The sequence below is a fragment of the Schistocerca piceifrons genome, chromosome X (assembly GCF_021461385.2).
Source record: "Schistocerca piceifrons isolate TAMUIC-IGC-003096 chromosome X, iqSchPice1.1, whole genome shotgun sequence".
NCBI lineage: Eukaryota > Metazoa > Arthropoda > Insecta > Orthoptera > Acrididae > Schistocerca > Schistocerca piceifrons.
In genome coordinates, this window is record NC_060149.1 from 947,976,806 (window position 1) to 947,997,355 (window position 20,550).

The following is a 20,550-nucleotide window of genomic DNA, read 5'->3' on the forward strand; positions in this document are numbered from 1 at the left end:
AAGTCGGCATTGTGCCTTTTGTATTAAATCCCGACACAATTTCTGTGTTACATTGTCAATTTGAAGGTCCAAGGTATATCGCTGCATTAGTGCATTAGAATCTAATATTGATCTCCAAGGAAACGCTCAAAGCAAACCACAAAAAATGAGAAGATTTACTCTTCTTGTACTTAAGTCAGCATTGTGCCTTTTGTATTAAATTCCGACGGAATAACTGTGTTTCATCGTGAATGTGAAGCTCCAAGGGATAGAGTAAAGCTGCACTAGTGCATCGGAATTTAATACTTATCTCTCAGGAAACGCTCAAACCAAATCACAACCAATGAGAAGATTTACTCTTCTTGTACTTAAGTCGGTATTGTGCCTTCTGTATTAAATTCCGACGCAATTTCTGTGTTTCATCGTGAATGTGAAGGTCTAAGGCATAGACTAAAGCTGCAGTAGTGCATCGGAATCTAATACTTATCTCCCAGGAAACGCTCAAACCAAACCACAAACAATGAGAAGATTTTCTCTTCTTGTACTTAAGACGGCATTGTGCTTTTTCAATAACATCCCGACGCAATTTTACTTATTCTTCGTCAATGTGAAGGTCCAAGGAATAGAGTAAAGCTGCAGTAGAGCATCGGAATCTAATACTGATCCCCCAGGTAACGCTCAAACCAAACCACAAACAATGAGAAGATTTACTCCTCTTGTACTTATGTTGGCACAGTGCCATTTGTATTAAATCCCGGCGCAATTTCTATGATTCTTCGTCAATGTGGAGGTTCAAGGGATAGGGTAAGGCTGCAGAAGTGCATCGGAATCTAATACTGATCTCCCAGGAAACGCTCAAAGCTAACCAAAAACAATGAGACGACTTACTCTTCTTGTGCATAAGTAGGCATTGTGCCCATTGTATTAAATCCCGACGCAATATCTGTGTTTCATCGTCAATGTGAAGGTCCAACGGATAGAGTATAGCTGCAGTAGTGCATCGGAATCTAATACTGATCTCCTAGGCAAAGCTCAAAGTAAACCAGAAACAATGGGACGATTTACTCTTCTTGTACTTAAGTTTGCATTGTGCCTTTTGTATTAAATCCCGACGCAATTTCTGTGTTTCATCGTCAATGTGAAGGTCCAAGGGTTATAGTAAAGCTGCAGTAGTGCGTCGGAATCTAATACTGATCTCCCAGGAAACGCTTAAAGCAAACCACAAACAACAAGAAGATTTACACTTCTTACACTTAAGTCGGCATTGTGCCTTTTGTATTAAATCCCGAGGCAATTTCTTTGTTTCATAGTCAATGTGAAGTTCCATGGGATAGAGTACAGCTGCAGTAGTGCAATGGAATCTAATACTGATATCCTATTAAATGCTCAAAGCAAACCTCGAACAATGAGAGGATTTACTCTTCTTGTACTTAAGATGGCATTCTGCCTATTGTATGAAATTCCGACGCAATTTGTGTGTTTCATCGTCAATGTGAACGTCCAAGGGATAGAGTAAAGCTGCAGTGCTGCATCGGAATCTAATACTGACACCCCAGGAAACGCTCAGTTCAAACCACAAACTATGAGTAGATTTATTCTTCTTGTACTTAGGTCGTCATTGTGCCTTTTGTATTAAATCCCGACGCCATTTCTGTGTTTCATCGTCAATTTGAAGGTCCAAGGGATAGAGTAAACCTGCAGAATTGCATCGGAATCTAATACTGATCTCCAAGGAAACGCTCAAAGGAAACCACAAACAATGGGAAGATTTACTCTTCTTGTACTTAAGTCGGCATTGTGCCTTTTGTATTAAATAGAGACGCAATTTCTGTGTTTCATCGTCAATGTGAAGGTCCAAGGGATAGAGTAAAGCAGCAGTAGTGCATCGGAATCTAATACTTACCTCCCAGGAAACGCTCAAACCTAACCACAAACAATGAGAACATTTACTCTTCTTGTACTTAAGTCGGCATTGTGCCTATTGTATGAAATACCGACGAATTTTCTGTGTTTCATCGTCAATGTGGAGGTCCAAGGGATAGAGTAAACCTGCAGTAGTGCATCGGAATCCAATACTTATCTCCCAGGAAACGCTCAAACCAAACCACAAACAATGAGAAGATTTACTCTTCTTGTACTTAAGTCGGCATTGTGCCTTTTCAATAAAATCCCGACGCAATTCCAGTGTTTCTTCGTCAATGTGAAGGTCCAAGGGATAGAGTAAGGCTGCAGTAGACCATCGGAATCTAATACTGACCCCCAGGTAACGCTCAAACCAAACCACAATCAATGAGAAGATTTACTCTACTTGTACTCAAGTCGGTATTGTGCTTTTTGTATTAAATCCCGACGCAAATTCTGTGTTTCATTGTCAATGTGAAGGTCCTGGGGACAGAGTATGGCTGCAGTAGTGCATCGGAATCTAATACAGATCACATAGGAAACGCTCAAAGCAAACCACAAACAATGAGAAGATTTACTCTTCTTGTTCTTAAGTCGGCATTGTGCCTTTTGTTTTAAATCCCGACTCTATTTCTGGGTGTCTCCGTCAATGTGAAGGTCCACGGGATAGAGTAAGGCTGCAGTAGAGCATCGGAATCTAATACTGTTCATCCAGACACTGCTCAAAGCAAACCAGAAACAATGAGAAGACTTCCTCTTCTTGTACTTAAGTCGGCATTGTGCTTTTTGTAATAAATCCCGAGGCAATTTCTGTGTTTCATCGCCAATGTGAAGTTGAAAGGGACAGAGTAAAGCTGCAGTAGTGCATCGGAATCTAATACTGATATCATAGGAAACGCTCGAGGCAAACCAGAAACAATGAGAAGATTTACCCTTCTTGTACATACGTCGGCATTTTGCCTTTTGTGTTAAATCCTGATGAAATTTTTGTGTATCATCGTCAATGTGAAGGTCTAGGGAATAGAGTAAAGCTGCAGTAGTGCATCGGATTCTAATACTGGTCTCCCAGTAAATGCTCAAAGCAAACCAGAGGCAATGAGAAGACTTACTCTTCCTGAACTTAAGTCGGCACTGTGCTTTTTGTATTAAATCCCGATGCAATTTCTATGTTTCATCGTCAATGTGAAGGTCCAAGGGATAGCGTAAATCTGCAGTAGTGCATGGAATGTAATACTGATCTCCCAGGAATCCCTGAAAACAAACGACAAACAATGGGAAAATTTACTCTTCTTGTACCTAAGTCGGCATTGTGCCTTTTGTATTGAATCCCGACACAATTTCTGTGTTTCTTCTTCAATGTGCAAGTCCAAGGGATAGAGTAAAGCTAACGTAGTGCATCCGAATATAATACTGATCTCCCAGGAAACGCTCAAAGCAAACCACAAGCAATGAGAAGATTTACTCTTCATGTACGTAAGTCGGCATTGTGCTTTTTGTAATAATCCCGACGCAATTTCTGTGTTTCATCGTCAATGTGAGTGTCCAAGGAATAGAGTTTGGCTGCAGTAGAGCACCAGAATCTAATATTGTTCTCACAGACACTGCTCAAAGCAAAATAGAAACAATGAGAAGCCATCTTCATCTTGTACTTAAGTCGGCATTGTGCTTTTTGTATTAAATCCCGACGCAATTTCCGTGTCTCATCTCAATGTGAAGCTCCAAGGGGTAGAGTAAAGCTGCAGTAGTGCATCGGAATATAATACTGATCTCCCAGGAATCCATGAAAACAAACGACAAACAATGATAAAATTTACTCTTCCTGTACTTAAGTCGGCATTGTGCCTTTTGTATTAAATCCCGACGCATTTTCTGTGTTTCATCATCAATGTGAAGGTCTAAGGGAAAGCGTAAAGCTGCAGTAGTGCATCGGAATCTAATACTGATCTCCCAGGAGTCGCCCAAAACCAACCACAAACAATGAGAAGTTTTACTCTTCTTGTACTTAAGTCAGCATTGAGCATTTTGTATTATATCCCGACTCAATTTCTGTGTTTCATCGTCAATGTGATGGTCCAAGGGATAGTGTAAAGCTGTAGTAGTGCATCCGAATCCAATTCTGATCTTCCAGGAAGCGCTCAAAACATACCACAAACAATGAGAAGATTGACTCTTCTAGTACTTAAGTGGCCATTGTGCCGTTTGTGTTAAATACCAACGGAATTTCAGTGTTTCATCGTCAATGTGTAGGTCCAAGGGACAGAGTAAAGCTGCAGTAGTGCACCGGAATCTAATACTAATCCCCCAGGACACGCCAAAGCAAACCACTAACAATGAGAAGATTTAATCATGTTGTACTTAAGTCGACATTGTGCCTTTTGTATTAGATCCCGACGCAAAATCTGTTTTTCATTGTCAATGTGAAGGTCCAAGGGATAGAGTAATGCTGTTGAAGTGCATCTGAATCTAATACTGATCTCCCAGGAAACGAACAAGGCAAACCACGAACAATGAGAAGATTTACGCTTCTTGTACTTAGGTCGGCATAGTGCCTTTTGTATTAAATCCCAACGAAATATCTGTGTTTCATCGTCAATGTGAAGGTCCAAGGGATAGAGTAAAGCTGCAGTAGTGCATCTGAATCCAATACTGATCGCCCTAGAAACGCTCAATGAAAAACACCAAACTTTGAGAAGAATTACTCTTCTCGTACTTAAGTTAGCTTTGTAGAATTTGTATTAAGTCCAGACGAATTTCTGTGTTTCATCGTCACTGGGAAGGTCCAAGGGATAGAGTAAAGCTGCAGTAGTGCATCGGAATCTAATACTGATCTCCCAGGAAACGCATAAAGCAGACCACAAACGTTGAGATGAATTTCTCTTCTGGTACTTAAGTCGGCATTGTGCCCTTTGTATTAAATCCCGACGCAAAATCTGTGTTTCATCGTTAGTGTGAAGGTCCAAGGGGTAGAGTAAATCTGCAGTAGTGAACCGGAATCTAATACTGATCTCCCAGTAGAAGCTCAAAACAAACCAGAAACAATTGGAAGATTTACTCTTTTTTTACTTAAGTCGGAATTGTGCCTTTTGTATTAAATCCCGAAGCAATTTCTGTGTTGCATCGCCATTGTGAAGGTCCAAGGGATAGAGTAAATCTGCAGTAGTGCTTCGGAATCTGATATTGATCTCCCAGGAAACGCTCAGAGGAAACCACAAACAATTATAAGATTTACTCTTCTTGTACTTAAGTCAGAATTGTGCCTTTTGTATTAAATCCCGACGCAAAATCTGTATATCATCGTCAATGTGAAGGTACATGGGATAGAGAAAAGCTGCAGTAGTGCATCGGAATCTAATACTGATCACCCAGGAAACGATCAAAGCACACCACAAGCAATGAGAAGATTTACTCTTCTTGTACATAATTCGGCATTGTGCCTTTAGTATTAAATTCAGACTCTTTTTCTTGTTTCATCGTCAATTTGAACGTTCAAGGGATAGAGTACAGCCGCAGTAGTGCATCGGAATCTAATACTGATCTCCCAGGAAACGCTCAAAGCAAATCACGAACAATGAGAAGATTTACTCTCCCTGAACTAAAGTCGGCATTTTGCCTTTGTATTAAATCCCGATGCACTTTCTGCTTTTCAACGTCAATGGGAAGGTCCAAGGGTATTGTAAAGCTGCAGTCGTGTATCGGAATCTAATACTGAACTCCCAGGAAACGCCCAAAGCAAACCACAAACAATGAGAAGATCTACTCTTCTTGTACTTAAGTCGGCATTGTGCCTTTTGTATTAAATCCCAACGCAAATTATGTGTTTCTTCGTCAATGAGTGGGCCCAAGGGAAGGAGTAAAACTGCAGTAGTGCATCGGAATGTAATACTGATCTCCAAGGAAACGCTCAAAGCAAACCACAAACTATGAGAAGATCTACTCTTCATGTACTTAAGTCAGCATTGTGCCTTTTGTTTTAAATCCCGACGCATCTTCTGTGTTTCATCGTCAATGGGAAGGTCCAAGGGTAGAGTAAAACTGCAGTAGTGCATTGGAATCTAATACTGATCTCCCAGGTGTAATCTCCCCACGGAAAATTACCCTCTACCACGCAATAATTAATAATGGTCAACCAAATCATCCACATGTGTTTACGTTTGAAAAGTATCTGATCAGATTTTCTAGTAATATATGCGCCGACAGCTCGTCGACGCCAAGGTATTTTTCTAGTACGTTTATTCTTTGGAACAACAGAGGTACAGAAATGTATGCTCCATGGTTATTATAGAGAGAGAGAGGAACAGCTTCGGAAGTATCGCTTGGAAGATTGTCGGATTGCTAAAGGAGATTTATTTACTCTTCTTCGCGCTAAAGCGAGCTAGGAATGTTTGTGCCGCTAGCGTGATAGATAAAGAGAAAGAAAAACCTGTAAAAGAAAATTACATGAGACTTAGAACCAATAGAAAACGGAACATGTACGTAAATGGATTCAATATACAATTTTCCTCAGAAATAAGGTTTGTGACCATTTTATTCTAGAGTGAATGACGAATGAGATCTCTGTCTGAACCATTGATGATTGTCTGAGCCCTGTAATTAATTGGGAAGTTTCAGCTGTGACGAAGAGAGCCTGCAATCTCTGAGTTTTTTGAAATCGTCCTAAAAGGCTTTGTCCACATCTGAAATTTTAGATCTGTCATAATCTGAACGAAATGATCAAACGATCGATTTTCCCAACTGAATGCAGCGCTTAATAATAATAACAAAAGTAAAGATCTTTTCTAGCAAGCCAGCCGCTGAATATTAAGACGAAGGGCTCCACCAGAGATTCTACTAGGCTGATTTCACGTAAATAATATATTTCAACTGTACACAGATTAAGGACAGAGAGAGAGAGAGAGAGAGAGAGTGAGAGAATCCTCCATTAGCATAATTGTTTCTCTGTCCTTTCACGGATCAGCCTAACTAGAAAACACGAAGCCCTGACTTTATTGTACCGATTTATGTGTGAGAGGGAAAGAACGATAAAGGCGACAGATACACTTCTGTACAGACAAAACATTACACCAAGTTAGCGGCAAGTTGCATTCACATAGACCTTCATCATTTACAAAAGCAGAGTAGAATTCGTTATACAGGAAACGCTCAAAGCAAACCACGAACAATGAGATGATTTACTCTTCTTGTACTTAAGTCGGCAATGTGCAGTTAGTATTAAATCCCGACGCAATATCTGTGTTTCATCGTCAATGGGAAGGTCCAAGGGATAGAGTAAAGCAGCAGTAGTGCATCGGAATCTAACACTGATCCCCCAGGAAACGCTCAGAGCATACCACAAACAATGAGAAGATTTACTCTTCTTGTACTTAAGTCGGCAATGTGCAGTTTGTATTAAATCCCGACGCAATTTCTGTGTTTCATCATCAATGAGGAGGTCCAAGGGATAGAGTAAAGCTACAATGGTGCATCGGAATCTAGTACTGATCTCCCAGGAAACGCTCAAAGCAAACCACAAACAATGAGATGATTTACTCTCCTTGAACTAAAGTCGGCAGTTTGCCTTTGTATCAAATCCCGATGCACTTTCTGTGTTTCATCGTCAATGGGAAGGTCCAAGGGTAGAGTAAAGGTGCAGTCGTATATCGGAATCTAATACTGATCTCAGAGGGAACGCGCAAAGCAAACCACGAACAATGAGAAGATCTACTCTTCTTGTACCTATGTCGGCATTGTGCCTATTGTATTCAAGCCCGACGCAATTTCTGTGTTTCATCGTCAATGACTAGGTCCAAGGGAAGGAGTAAAACTGCAGTAGTGCATCGGAATCTAATACTGATCTCCCAGGAAACGCTCAAAGCAAACCACAAACAATGAGAATATCTACTCTTCTTGTACTTAAGTCGGCATTGTGCCTTTTGTTTTAAATCCTGGCGCAACTTCTGTGATTCATCGACAATGGGAAGGTCCAAGGGTAGAGTAATACTGCAGTAGTGCGTCGGAATCTATTACTGATCTCCCAGGAAACGCTGAAAGCAAACCACAAACAATGAGAAGATTTACTCTCCTTGATCTAAAGACGGCATTTTGCCTTTGTATTAAATCCCGATGCACTTTCTGTGTTTCATCGTCAATGGGAAGGTCAAGGGTAGGGTAAAGCTGCAGTCATTAATCATAATCTAATACTGATCTCCCAGGAAACGACCAAAGAAAACCACGAACAATGAGAAGATCTACTCTTCTTGTACTTAAGTCGGCATTGTGCCTATTGTATTAAAGCCCGACGCAATTTCTGTGTTTCATCGTCAATGAGTAGGTCCAAGAAAAGGAGTAAAACTGTAGTAGTGCATCGGAATCTAATACTGATCTCCCAGGAAACGCTCAAAGCAAACCACAAACAAAGAGAAGATCTACTCTTCTTGTACTTAAGTCGGCATATTGCCTTTTGTTTTAAATCCTGACGCAACTTCTGTGATTCATCGTCAATGAGAAGGTCCAAGGGTAGAGTAAAACTGCAGTAGTGCATCGGAATCTGATACTGATTTCCCAGGAGACGCTCAAAACAAACTACTAACAATGAGAAGATTTACTCCTCTTGTACTTAAGTCTGCATAGTGCCTTCTGTATTAAATCCCGACGCAATTTCTGTCTTTCATCGACAATGTGGAGGTCCAAGGAATGGAGTAAACCTGCAGTAGTGCATCGGAATCTAATACTGATCTCCCAGGAAACGCTCAGAGCAAACCAAAAACAATTATAAGATGTACTGTTCTTGTACTTAAGTCGGAATTGTTCCTTTTGTATTAAATCCCGGCGCAATTTCTGTGTTTCATCGTCAATGTGAACGTCCAAGGGATAGGGTAAAGCTGCAGTAGTGCATCGGAATCTAATACTGATCGCCCAGGAAATGCTCAAAGCAAACCACAAACTATGAGAAGATTTACTCTTCTTGTACATAGGTCAGCATTGTAGACTTTGTATTAAATCCCGACGCAATTTCTGTGTTGCATCGCCAATGTGAAGGTCCAAGGGTTAGAGTAAATCTGCAGTAGTGCATCGGATGTAGTCCTGAACTCCCAGGAAACACTCAAAGCAAACCACAAGCAATGAGATGATTTACTCTTGTTATACTTAAGTCGGCATTGTGCCTTTTGTGTTAAATCCAGACGCTATTTCTTGTTTAATCGACAATTTGAACGTTCAAGGGATAGAGTAAACCTGCAGTAGTGCATCGGAATCTAATACTGATCTCCCAGGAAACGCTCAAAGTAAACCACGAACAATGAGATTATTTACTCTTCTTGTACTTAAGTCGGCATTGTGCCTTTTGTATTACATCCCGACGCAATATCTGTGTTTCATCGTCAATGTGAAGGTCCAAGGGATAGAGTAAAGCTTCAGTAGTGCATCGGAATCTAATACTGATCTCCCAGGAAACGCTCGAAACAAACCACAAACAATGAGATGATTTACTCTTCTTGTACTTAAGTCGGCATTGTGCCTTTTGTATTAAATCCCGACGCAATTTCTGTGTTTCATCATCAATGAGAAGGTCCAAGGGATAGAGTAAAGCTACAGTAGTGCATCGGAATCTATTACTGATCTCCCAGGAAACGCTGAAAGCAAACCACAAACAATGAAAAGTTTCACCCTCCTTGACCTAAAGTCGGATTTTTGCCTTTGTATTAAATCCCGATGCACTTTCTGTGTTTCATCGTCAATGGGAAGGTCAAGGGTAGGGTAAAGCTGCAGTCGTTTATCCGAATCTAATACTGATCTCCCAGGAAAATGCCCCAAGCAAACCACAAACCATGAGAAGATCTACTCTTCTTGTACTTACGTCGGCATTGTGCCTTTTCTATTAAACCCCGACGCAACTTCTGTGTTTCATCGTCAATGGGATGGTCCAAGGGTAGAGTTAAACTGCAGTAGTGCATCGGAAACTAATACTGATCGACCAGGAAACGCTCAAAGCAAAAAACAAAAGAAGATTTACTCTTCTTGTACTTAAGTCAGCATTGTAGCCTTTGTCTTAAATCCCGACGCAATTTCTGTGTTTCATTGTGAATGAGAAGGTCCAAGGGATAGTGTAAATCTGCAGTATTTCTTCGGAATCTAATACAGATCTCTCAGGAAACGCTCAAAGCAAACCACGAACAATCAGGAGATTTACTCTTCTTGTACTTAAGTCGGCATTGTGCCTTTTGTATGAAATCCCGACGCAATTTCAGTGTTTCATCGTCAATGTGAAGGTCCAAGGGATAGAGTAAAGCTGCAGTAGTGCCTTGGAATCTAATACTGATCGCCCAGGAAACGCTCAAAGTAAATCACAACCAATGAGAAGATTTACTCTTCTTGTACTTAAGTCGGCATTGTGCCTATTGTATGAAATACCGACGAATTTTCTGTGTTTCATCGTCAATGTGAAGGTCCAAGGGATAGAGTAAACCTGCAGTAGTGCATCGGAATCTAATACTTATCTCCCAGGAAACGCTCAAACCAAACCACAAACAATGAGAAGATTTACTCTTCTTGTACTTAAGTCGGCATTGTGCCTTTTCAATAAAATCCCGACGCAATTTCAGTGTTTCTTCGTCAATGTGAAGGTCCAAGGGATAGAGTAAGGCTGCAGTAGAGCATCGGAATCTAATACTGATCCCCAGGTAACGCTCAAACCAAACCACAAGCAATGAGAAGATTTACTCTACTTGTACTTAAGTTGGCATAGTGCTATATGTATTAAATCCCGGTGCAATTTCTGTAATTCTACGTCAATATGGTGTTCTAAGGGATAGGGTAAAGCTGCAGAAGTGCATCGGAATCTAATACTGAACTCCCAGGAAACGCTCAAAGCAAACCACAAACTTTGAGACGATTTACTCTTCTTGTCCATAAGTCGGCATTATGCCCATTGTATTAAATCCCGACGCAATATCTGTGTTTCGCCGCAATGTGAAGGTCCAAGGGGTAGAGAAAACTGCAGTAGTGCGTCGGAATCTAATACTGATCTCCCAGGAAACGCTCAAAGCAAACCACAAACAACAAGAAGATTTACACTTCTTACACTTAAGTCGGCATTGTCCCTTTTGTATTAAATCCCGACGCAATTTCTTTGTTTCACCGTCGATGTGAAGGTCCAAGAGATAGAGTAAAGCAGCAGAAGTGCATCGGAATCTAATACTGATCTCCCAGGAAACTCTCAAAGGAAACCACAAAGAATGAGAAGATTTACTCTTCTTGGACTTAAGTCGGCATTGTGCCTTTTGTTTGTACCCCGACGCAATATCTGTGTTTCATCGTCTATTTAAAGGTCCAAGGGATAGAGTAAAGCAACAGAAGTGCATCGGAATATACAACTGATCTCCCAGGAAACGCTCAAAGCAAACCAAAGACAATGAGGAGATTTACTCTTCTTGTACTTAAGTCGGCATTGCGCGTTTTGTATTAACTCCCGACGCAATTTCTGTGATTCTTCGGCAATGTGAAGGTCCAAGGGATAGGGTAAAGCCGCAGTAGTGCATCGGAATCTAATACTGATCTCCCACCAAACGCTCAAAGCAAACCACAAACAATGATAAGATTTACTCTTCTTGGACTTAAGTCGGCATTGTGCCTTATGTAAAAAATCCCGACGCAATTTCTGTGTTTCATTGTCAACGTGAAGGTCCAAGGGATAGAGTAAAGCTGCAGTAGGCGTCGGAATCTAATACTGAACACCCCCGGAAACGCTCAATGCAAACCACAAACAATGGGAAGATTTCCTCTTCTTATACTTAAGTCGGTATTGTGCCTTCTGTATTAAATTCCGACACAATTTCTGTGTTTCATCTTCAATGTGAGGGTCCAAGGGATAGAGTAAAGCTGCAGTAGTGCATCGGAATAAAATACTGACCTCCCAGGAAATGCTCAAAGCAAACCTCAATCAATGAGAAGATTTAAAGTTCTTGTACTTAAGTCGGCATTGTGGCTTTTGCATTAAATCCCGACGCAATGTCTGTGTTTCATCGTCAGTTCGAAAGTCCAAGGGATAGAGTAAAGGTGCAGTAGTGCTTCGGAATCTAATACAGATCTCCCAGGAAACGCACAAAGCGAACTTCATACAATGACAAGATTTACTCTTCTTGTACTGAAGTCGGCATTGTGCCTTTTGTATTATATCCCGACGCAATATCTGTGTTTTATCGTCAATGTGAAGGTCCAACGGATACAGAAAAGCTACAGTAGTGCATCGGAATAAAATACTAACCTCCCAGGAAACGCTCAAGGCAGACCTCAATCAATGAGAAGATTTAAAGTTCTTGTACTTAAGTCGGCATTTTGGCTTTTGGATTAAAGCCCGACGCAATTTCTGTGATTCATCGTCAATTCGAAAGGCCAAGGGATAGAGTAAAGGTGCAGTAGTGCTTCGGAATCTAATACAGATCACCCAGGAAACGCACAAAGCGAACTTCATACAATGAGAAGATTTACTCTTCTGGTACTCAAGTCGGTATTGTGCTTTTTGTATTAAATCCCGACGCAATTTCTGAGTTTCATCGCCAATGTGAAGTTGAAAGGGACAGAGTAAAGCTGCAGTAGTGCATCGGAATCTAATACTGACATCATAGGAAACGCTCAAGGCAAACCAGAAACAATGAGAAGATTTACCCTTCTTGTACATACGTCGGCATTTTGCATTCTATGTTAAATCCTGATGAAATTTTTGTGTATCATCGTCAATGTGAAGGTCCAGGGAATAGAGTAAAGCTGCACTAGTGCATCGGAATCTAATACTGGTCTCCCAGTAAATGCTCAAAGCAAACCAGAGGCAATGAGAAGACTTACTCTTCCTGAACTTAAGTCGGCACTGTGCTTTTTGTATTAAATCCCGATGCAATTTCTATGTTTCATCGTCAATGTGCAGGTCCAAGGGATAGAGTAAAGCTAACGTAGTGCATCCGAATATAATACTGATCTCCCAGGAAACGCTCAAAGCAAACCACAAGCAATGAGAAGATTTACTCTTCATGTACGTAAGTCGGCATTGTGCTTTTTGTAATAATCCCGACGCAATTTCTGTGTTTCATCGTCAATGTGAGTGTCCAAGGGATAGAGTTTGGCTGCAGTAGAGCACCGGAATCTAATATTGTTCTCACAGACACTGCTCAATGCAAAATAGAAACAATGAGAAGCCATCTTCTTCTTGTACTTAAGTCGGCATTGTGCTTTTTGTATTAAATCCCGACGCAATTTCTGTGTCTCATCTCAATGTGAAGCTCCAAGGGGTAGAGTAAAGCTGCAGTAGTGCATCGGAATATAATACTGATCTCCCAGGAATCCCTGAAAACAAACGACAAACAATGATAAAATTTACTCTTCCTGTACTTAAGTCGGCATTGTCCCATTTGTATTAAATCCCGACGCAATTTCTGTGTTTCATCGTCAATGTGAAGGTCCAAGGGATAGAGTAATGCTGTTGAAGTGCATCGGAATATAATACTGATCTCCCAGGAAACGAACAAGGCAAACCACGAACAATGAGACGATTTACGCTTCTTGTACTTAAGTCGGCATTGTGCCTTTTGTATTAAATCCTGACGCTAGTTCTTGTTTCATCGTCAATTTCAACATTCAAGGGAATGAGTAAAGCTGCAGTAGAGCATCAGAATCTATTAGTGATATCCCAGGAAACGCTCAAAGCTAACCACGGACAATGAGACGGTGTACTCTTCCTGTTCTTAAGTCGGCATAGTGCCTTTTGTATTAAATCCCAACGAAATATCTGTGTTTCATCGTCAATGTGAAGGTCCAAGGGATAGAGTAAAGCTGCAGTAGTGCATCTGAATCCAATACTGATCGCCCTAGAAACGCTCAATGAAAAACACAAAACTTTGAGAAGAATTACTCTTCTCGTACTTAAGTTAGCTTTGTAGAATTTGTATTAAGTCCAGACGCAATTTCTGTGTTTCATCGTCACTGGGAAGGTCCAAGGGATAGAGTAAAGCTGCAGTAGTGCATCGGTATCTAATACTGATCTCCCAGGAAACGCACAAAGCAGACCACAAACGTTGAGATGAATTTCTCTTCTGGTACTTAAGTCGGCATTGTGCCCTTTGTATTAAATCCCAACGCAACATCTGTGTTTCATCGTCAATGAGGAGATCCAAGGGAAAGAGTAAATCTGCAGTAGTGCATCGCAATCTAATACTGAACTCCCTGGAAACGCTCAAAACAAACCACAAACAATGATAAGATTTATTCTTCTTGTACTTAAGTCGGAATTGTGCTGTTTGTAATAAATCCCGACGCAAAATCTGTGTTTCATCGTTAGTGTGAAGGTCCAAGGGGTAGAGTAAATCTACAGTAGTGAACCGTAATCTAATACTGATCTCCCAGTAGAAGCTCAAAACAAACCAGAAACAATTGGAAGATTTACTCATTTTGTACTTAAGTTGACATTGTGCCTTTTGTATTAAATCCCGACGCAATCTCTGTGTTGCATCGCCAATGTGAAGGTCCAAGGGATAGAGTAAATCTGCAGTAGTGCTTCGGAATCTGATATTGATCTCCCAGGAAACGCTCAAAGCAAACCACAAACTATGAGAAGATTTTCTCTTCTTGTACATAAGTCGGCATTGTAGCCTTAGTCTTAAATCCCGATGCAATTTCTGTGTTGCATCACCAATGTGAAGGTCCAAGGGATATAGTAAATCTGCAGTAGTGCATCGGAATCTATACTGATCTCCCAGGAAACGCTCAAAGCAAACCACAAGAAATGAGAAGATTTACTCTACTTGTACTTCAGTCGGATTGTGCCTTTTCGTATTAAGTCCCAACGCTATATCTTGTTACATCGTCAATTTGAACGTTACAGGAATAGAGTAAAGCTGCAGCAGTGCATCGGAATCTAATATTGACCTCCCAGGAAACGCTCAAAGCAAACCACGAACAATGAGAAGATTTACTCTTTTTTTATTTTAGTCGGCATTGTGCCTTTTGTATTAAATCCCGACGCAATATCTGTGTTTCATCGTCAATGTGAAGGTACTAGGGATAGAGAAAAGCTGCAGTAGTGCATTGGAATCTAATTCTGATCACCCAGGAAACGATCAAAGCACACCACAAGCAATGAGAAGATTTACTCTTCTTGTACTTAATTCGGCATTGTGCCTTTAGTATTAAATTCAGACGCTTTTTTTCTTGTTTCATCGTCAATTTGAACGTTCAAGGGATAGAGTACAGCCGCAGTAGTGCATCGGAATCTAATACTGATCTCCCAGGAAACGCTCAAAGCAAATCACGAACAATGAGAAAATTTACTCTCCTTGAACTAAAGTCGGCATTTTGCCTTTGTATTAAATCCCGATGCAAATTATGTGTTTCATCGTCAATGAGTGGGTCCAAGGGAAGGAGTAAAACTGCAGTAGTGCATCGGACTCTAACACTGATCTCCAAGGAAACGCTCAAAGCAAACCACAAACTATGAGAAGATCTACTCTTCATGTACTTAAGTCGGCATTGTGCCTTTTGTTTTAAATCCCGACGCATCTTCTGTGTTTCATCGTCAATGGGAAGGTCCAAGGGTAGAGTAAAACTGCAGTAGTGCATCGAAATCTAATACTGATCTCCCAGGAAACGCTCAAAGCAAATTACAAACTAAGAGAAGATTTACTCTTCTTTTACTTAAGTCGGCATTGTAGCCTTTGTATTAAATCCCGACGCAAATTCTAGGTTGCATCGCCAATGTGAATGTCCAAGGGATAGAGTAAATCTGCAGTAGTGCATCGGAATCTAATACTGATCTCCCAGGAAACGCTCAGAGCAAACCACAAGCAATGAGAAGATTTACTCTTCTTGTGCTTAAGTCGGCATCGTGCCTTTTGTTTTAAGTCCCGACGCTATTTCTTGTTTCATCGCCAATTTGAACGTTCAAGGGATAGAGAAAAGCTGCAATAGTGCATTGGAATCTAATACTGATCTCCCAGGAAACGCTCAAAGCAAACCACGAAGAATGAGAAGATTTACTCTTCTTGTTCTTAAGTCGGCATTGTGCCTTTTGTATTAAATTCCGCGCAATTTCTGTGTTTCATCTTCAATGTGAAGGTCCAAGGGATAGGGTAAAGCTGGAGTAGTGCTTCTGAATCTGATACTGATCGCCCAGGAAACGCTCAAAGCAAACCACAAACTATGAGACGATTTACTCTTCTTGTACATAAGTCGGCATTGTAGCCTTTGTATTAAATCCCGACGCAATTTCAGTGTTGCATCGCCAATGTGCAGGTCCAAGGGATAGAGTAAATCGGCAGTGGTGCATCGGTATCTAATACTGATCTCTCAGGAAACGCTCAAAGCAAACCACAAGCAATGAGAAGATTTACTGTTCTTGTACTTATGTCGGCATTGTGCCTTTCGTATTAAATCATGACGCTATTTATTGTTTCATCGTCAATTTGAACGTTCAAATGTTAGAGTAAAGCTGCAGTTGTGCATCGGAATCTAATACTGATCTCCCAGGTGTAATCTCCCCACGGAAAATTACCCTCTACCACGCAATAATTAATAATGGTCAACCAAATCATCCACATGTATTTACGTTTGAAAAGTATCTGATCAGATTTTCTAGTAATATATGCGCCGACAGCTCGTCGACGCCAAGGTATTTTTCTAGTACGTTTATTCTTTGGAACAACAGAGGTACAGAAATGTATGCTCCATGGTTATTATAGAGAGAGAGAGGAACAGCTTCGGAAGTATCGCTTGGAAGATTGTCGGATTGCTAAAGGAGATTTATTTACTCTTCTTCGCGCTAAAGCAAGCTAGGAATGTTTGTGCCGCTAGCGTGATAGATAAAGAGAAAGAAAAACCTGTAAAAGAAAATTACATGAGACTTAGAACCATTAGAAAACGGAACATGTACGTAAATTGATTCAATATACAATTTTCCTCAGAAATAAGGTTTGTGACCGTTTTATTCTAGAGTGAATGACGAATGAGATCTCTGTCTGAACCATTGATGATTGTCTGAGCCCTGTAATTAATTGGGAAGTTTCAGCTGTGACGAAGAGAGCCTGCAATCTCTGAGTTTTTTGAAATCGTCCAAAAAGGCTTTGTCCACATCTGAAATTTTAGATCTGTCGTAATCTGAACGAAAGGATCAAACGATCGATTTTCCCAACTGAATGCAGCGCTTAATAATAATAACAAATGTAAAGATCTTTTCTAGCAAGCCAGCCGCTGAATATTAAGACGAAGGGCTCCACCATAGATTCTACTACGCTGATTTCACGTAAATAATATATTTCAACTGTACACAGATTAAGGACAGAGAGAGAGAGAGAGAGAGAGAGAGAGAGAGAGAATCCTCCATTAGCATAATTATTTCTCTGTCTTTTCACGGATCAGCCTAACTAGAAAACACGAAGCCCTGACTTTATTGTACCGATTTATGTGTGAGAGGGAAGGAGCGATAAAGGCGACAGATACACTTCTGTACAGACAAAACATTACACCATGTTAGCGGCAAGCTGCATTCACATAGACTTTCATCATTTACAAAAGCAGAGTAGAATTCGTTATACAGGAAACGCTCAAAGCAAACCACGAACAATGAGATGATTTACTCTTCTTTTACTTAAGTCGGCATTGTGCCATTTGTATTAAATCCCGACGCAATATCTGTGTATCATCGTCAATGGGAAGGTCCAAGGGATAGAGTAAAGCAGCAGTAGTGCATCGGAATCTAACACTGATCCCCCAGGAAACGCTCAGAGCATACCACAAACAATGAGAAGATTTACTCTTCTTGTACTTAAGTCGGCAATGTGCAGTTTGTATTAAATCCCGACGCAATTTCTGTGTTTCATCATCAATGAGGAGGTCCAAGGGATAGAGTAAAGCTACAGTGGTGCATCGGAATCTAGTACTGATCTCCCAGGAAACGCTCGAACCAAACCACAAACAACGAGAAGATTTACTCTCCTTAAACTAAAGTCGGCAGTTTGCCTTTGTATTAAATCCCGATGCACTTTCTGTGTTTCATCGTCAATGGGAAGGTCCAAGGGTAGAGTAAAGGTGCAGTCGTATTTCGGAATCTAATACTGCTCTCAGAGGGAACGCGCAAAGCAAACCACGAACAATGAGAAGATCTACTCTTCTTGTACCTAAGTCGGCATTATGCCTATTGTATTCAAGCCCGACGCAATTTCTGTGTTTCATCGTCAATGACTAGGTCCAAGGGAAGGAGTAAAACTGCAGTAGTGCATCGGAATCTAATACTGATCTCCCAGGAAACGCTCAAAGCAAACCACAAACAATGAGAATATCTACTCTTCTTGTACTTAAGTCGGCATTGTGCCTTTTCTTTTAAATCCTGACGCAACTTCTGTGATTCATCGACAATGGGAAGGTCCAAGGGTAGAGTAATACTGCAGTAGTGCGTCGGAATCTATTACTGATCTCCCAGGAAACGCTGAAAGCAAACCACAAACAATGAGAAGATTTACTCTCCTTTATCTAAAGACGGCATTTTGCCTTTGTATTAAATCCCGATGCACTTTCTGTGTTTCATCGTCAATGGGAAGGTCAAGGGTAGGGTAAAGCTGCGGTCATTAATGATAATCTAATACTGATCTCCCAGGAAACGACCAAAGAATACCACGCACAATGAGAAGATCTACTCTTCTTGTACTTAAGTCGGCATTGTGCCTATTGTATTAAAGCCCGACGCAATTTCTGTGTTTCATCGTCAATGAGTAGGTGCACGAAAAGGAGTAAAACTGCAGTAGTGCATCGGAACCTAATACTGATCTCCCAGGAAACGCTCAAAGCAAACCACAAACAATGAGAATATCTACTCTTCTTGTACTTAAGTCGGCATTGTGCCTATTGTATTAAAGCCCGACGCAATTTCTGTGTTTCATCGTCAATGAGTAGGTCCAAGAAAAGGAGTAAATCTGCAGTAGTGCATCGGAATCTAATACTGATCTCCCAGGAAACGCTCAAAGCAAACCACAAACAATGAGAATATCTACTCTTCTTGTACTTAAGTCGGCATTGTGCCCTTTGTTTTAAATCCTGACGCAACTTCTGTGATTCATCGACAATGGGAAGGTCCAAGGGTAGAGTAAAACTGCAGTAGTGCATCGGAATCTGATACTGATTTCCCAGGAGACGCTCTAAACAAACTACTAACAATGAGAAGATTTACTCGTCTTGTACTTAAGTCTGCATAGTTCCTTCTGTATTAAATCCCGACGCAATTTCTGTCTTTCATCGAGAATGTGGAGGTCCAAGGAATGGAGTAAACCTGCAGTAGTGCATCGGAATCTAATACTGATCTCCCAGGAAACGCTCAGAGCAAACCACAAACAATTATAAGATTTACTGTTCTTGTACTTAAGTCGGAATTGTTCCTATTGTATTAAATCCCGGCGCAATTTCTGTGTTTCATCGTCAATGTGAACGTCCAAGGGATAGGATAAAGCTGCAGTAGTGCATCGGAATCTAATTCTGATCGCCCAGGAAATGCTCAAAGCAAACCACAAACTATGAGAAGATTTACTCTTCTTGTACATAGGTCAGCATTGTAGCCTTTGTATTAAATCCCGACGCAATTTCTGTGTTGTATCGTCAATGTGAAAGTCCAAGGGTTAGAGTAAAACTGCAGTAGTGCATCGAATGTAGTCCTGAACTCCCAGGAAACACTCAAAGCAAACCACAAGCAATGAGATGATTTACTCTTTTGTACTTAAGTCGGCATTGTGCCTTTTGTGGTAAATCCAGACGCTATTTCATGTTTCATCGACAATTTGAACGTTCAAGGGATAGAGTAAACCTGCAGTAGTGCATCGGAATCTAATACTGATCTCCCTGGAAACGCTCAAAGTAAACCACGAACAATGAGAATATTTCCTCTTCTTGTACTTAAGTCGGCATTGTGCCTTTTGTATTACATCCCGACGCAATATCTGTGATTCATCGTCAATGTGAAGGTCCAAGGGATAGAGTAAAGCTTCAGTAGTGCATCGGAATCTAATACTGATCTCCCAGGAAACGCTCGAAGCAAACCACAAACAATGAGATGATTTACTCTTCTTGTACTTAAGTCGGCATTGTGCCTTTTGTATTAAATCCGGACGCAATTTCTGTGTTTCATCATCAATGAGAAGGTCCAAGGGATAGAGTAAAGCTACAGTAGTGCATCGGAATCTATTACTGATCTCCCAGGAAACGCTGAAGGCAAACCACAAACAATGAGAAGATTCACTCTCCTTGAACTAAAGTCGGTTTTTTGCCTTTGTATTAAATCCCGATGCACTTTCTGTGTTTCATCGTCAATGGGAAGGTCAAGGGTAGGGGAAAGCTGCAGTCGTTTATCCGAATCTAATACTGATCTCCCAGGAAAACGCCCAAAGCAAACCACAAACCATGAGAAGATCTACTCTTCTTGTACTTAAGTCGGTTGTGCCTTTTGTATTAAATACCGACGCAATTTCTGTGTCCCATCGTCAATGAGTAGGTCCAAGGGAAGGAGTAAAACTGCAGTACTGCATCAGAATCTAATACTGGTCTCCAAGGAAACGCTCAAAGCAAACCACAAACAATGAGAAGATCTACTCTTCTTGTACTTACGTCGGCATTGTGCCTTTTCTATTAAATCCCGACGCAACTTCTGTGTTTCATCGTCAATGGGATGGTCCA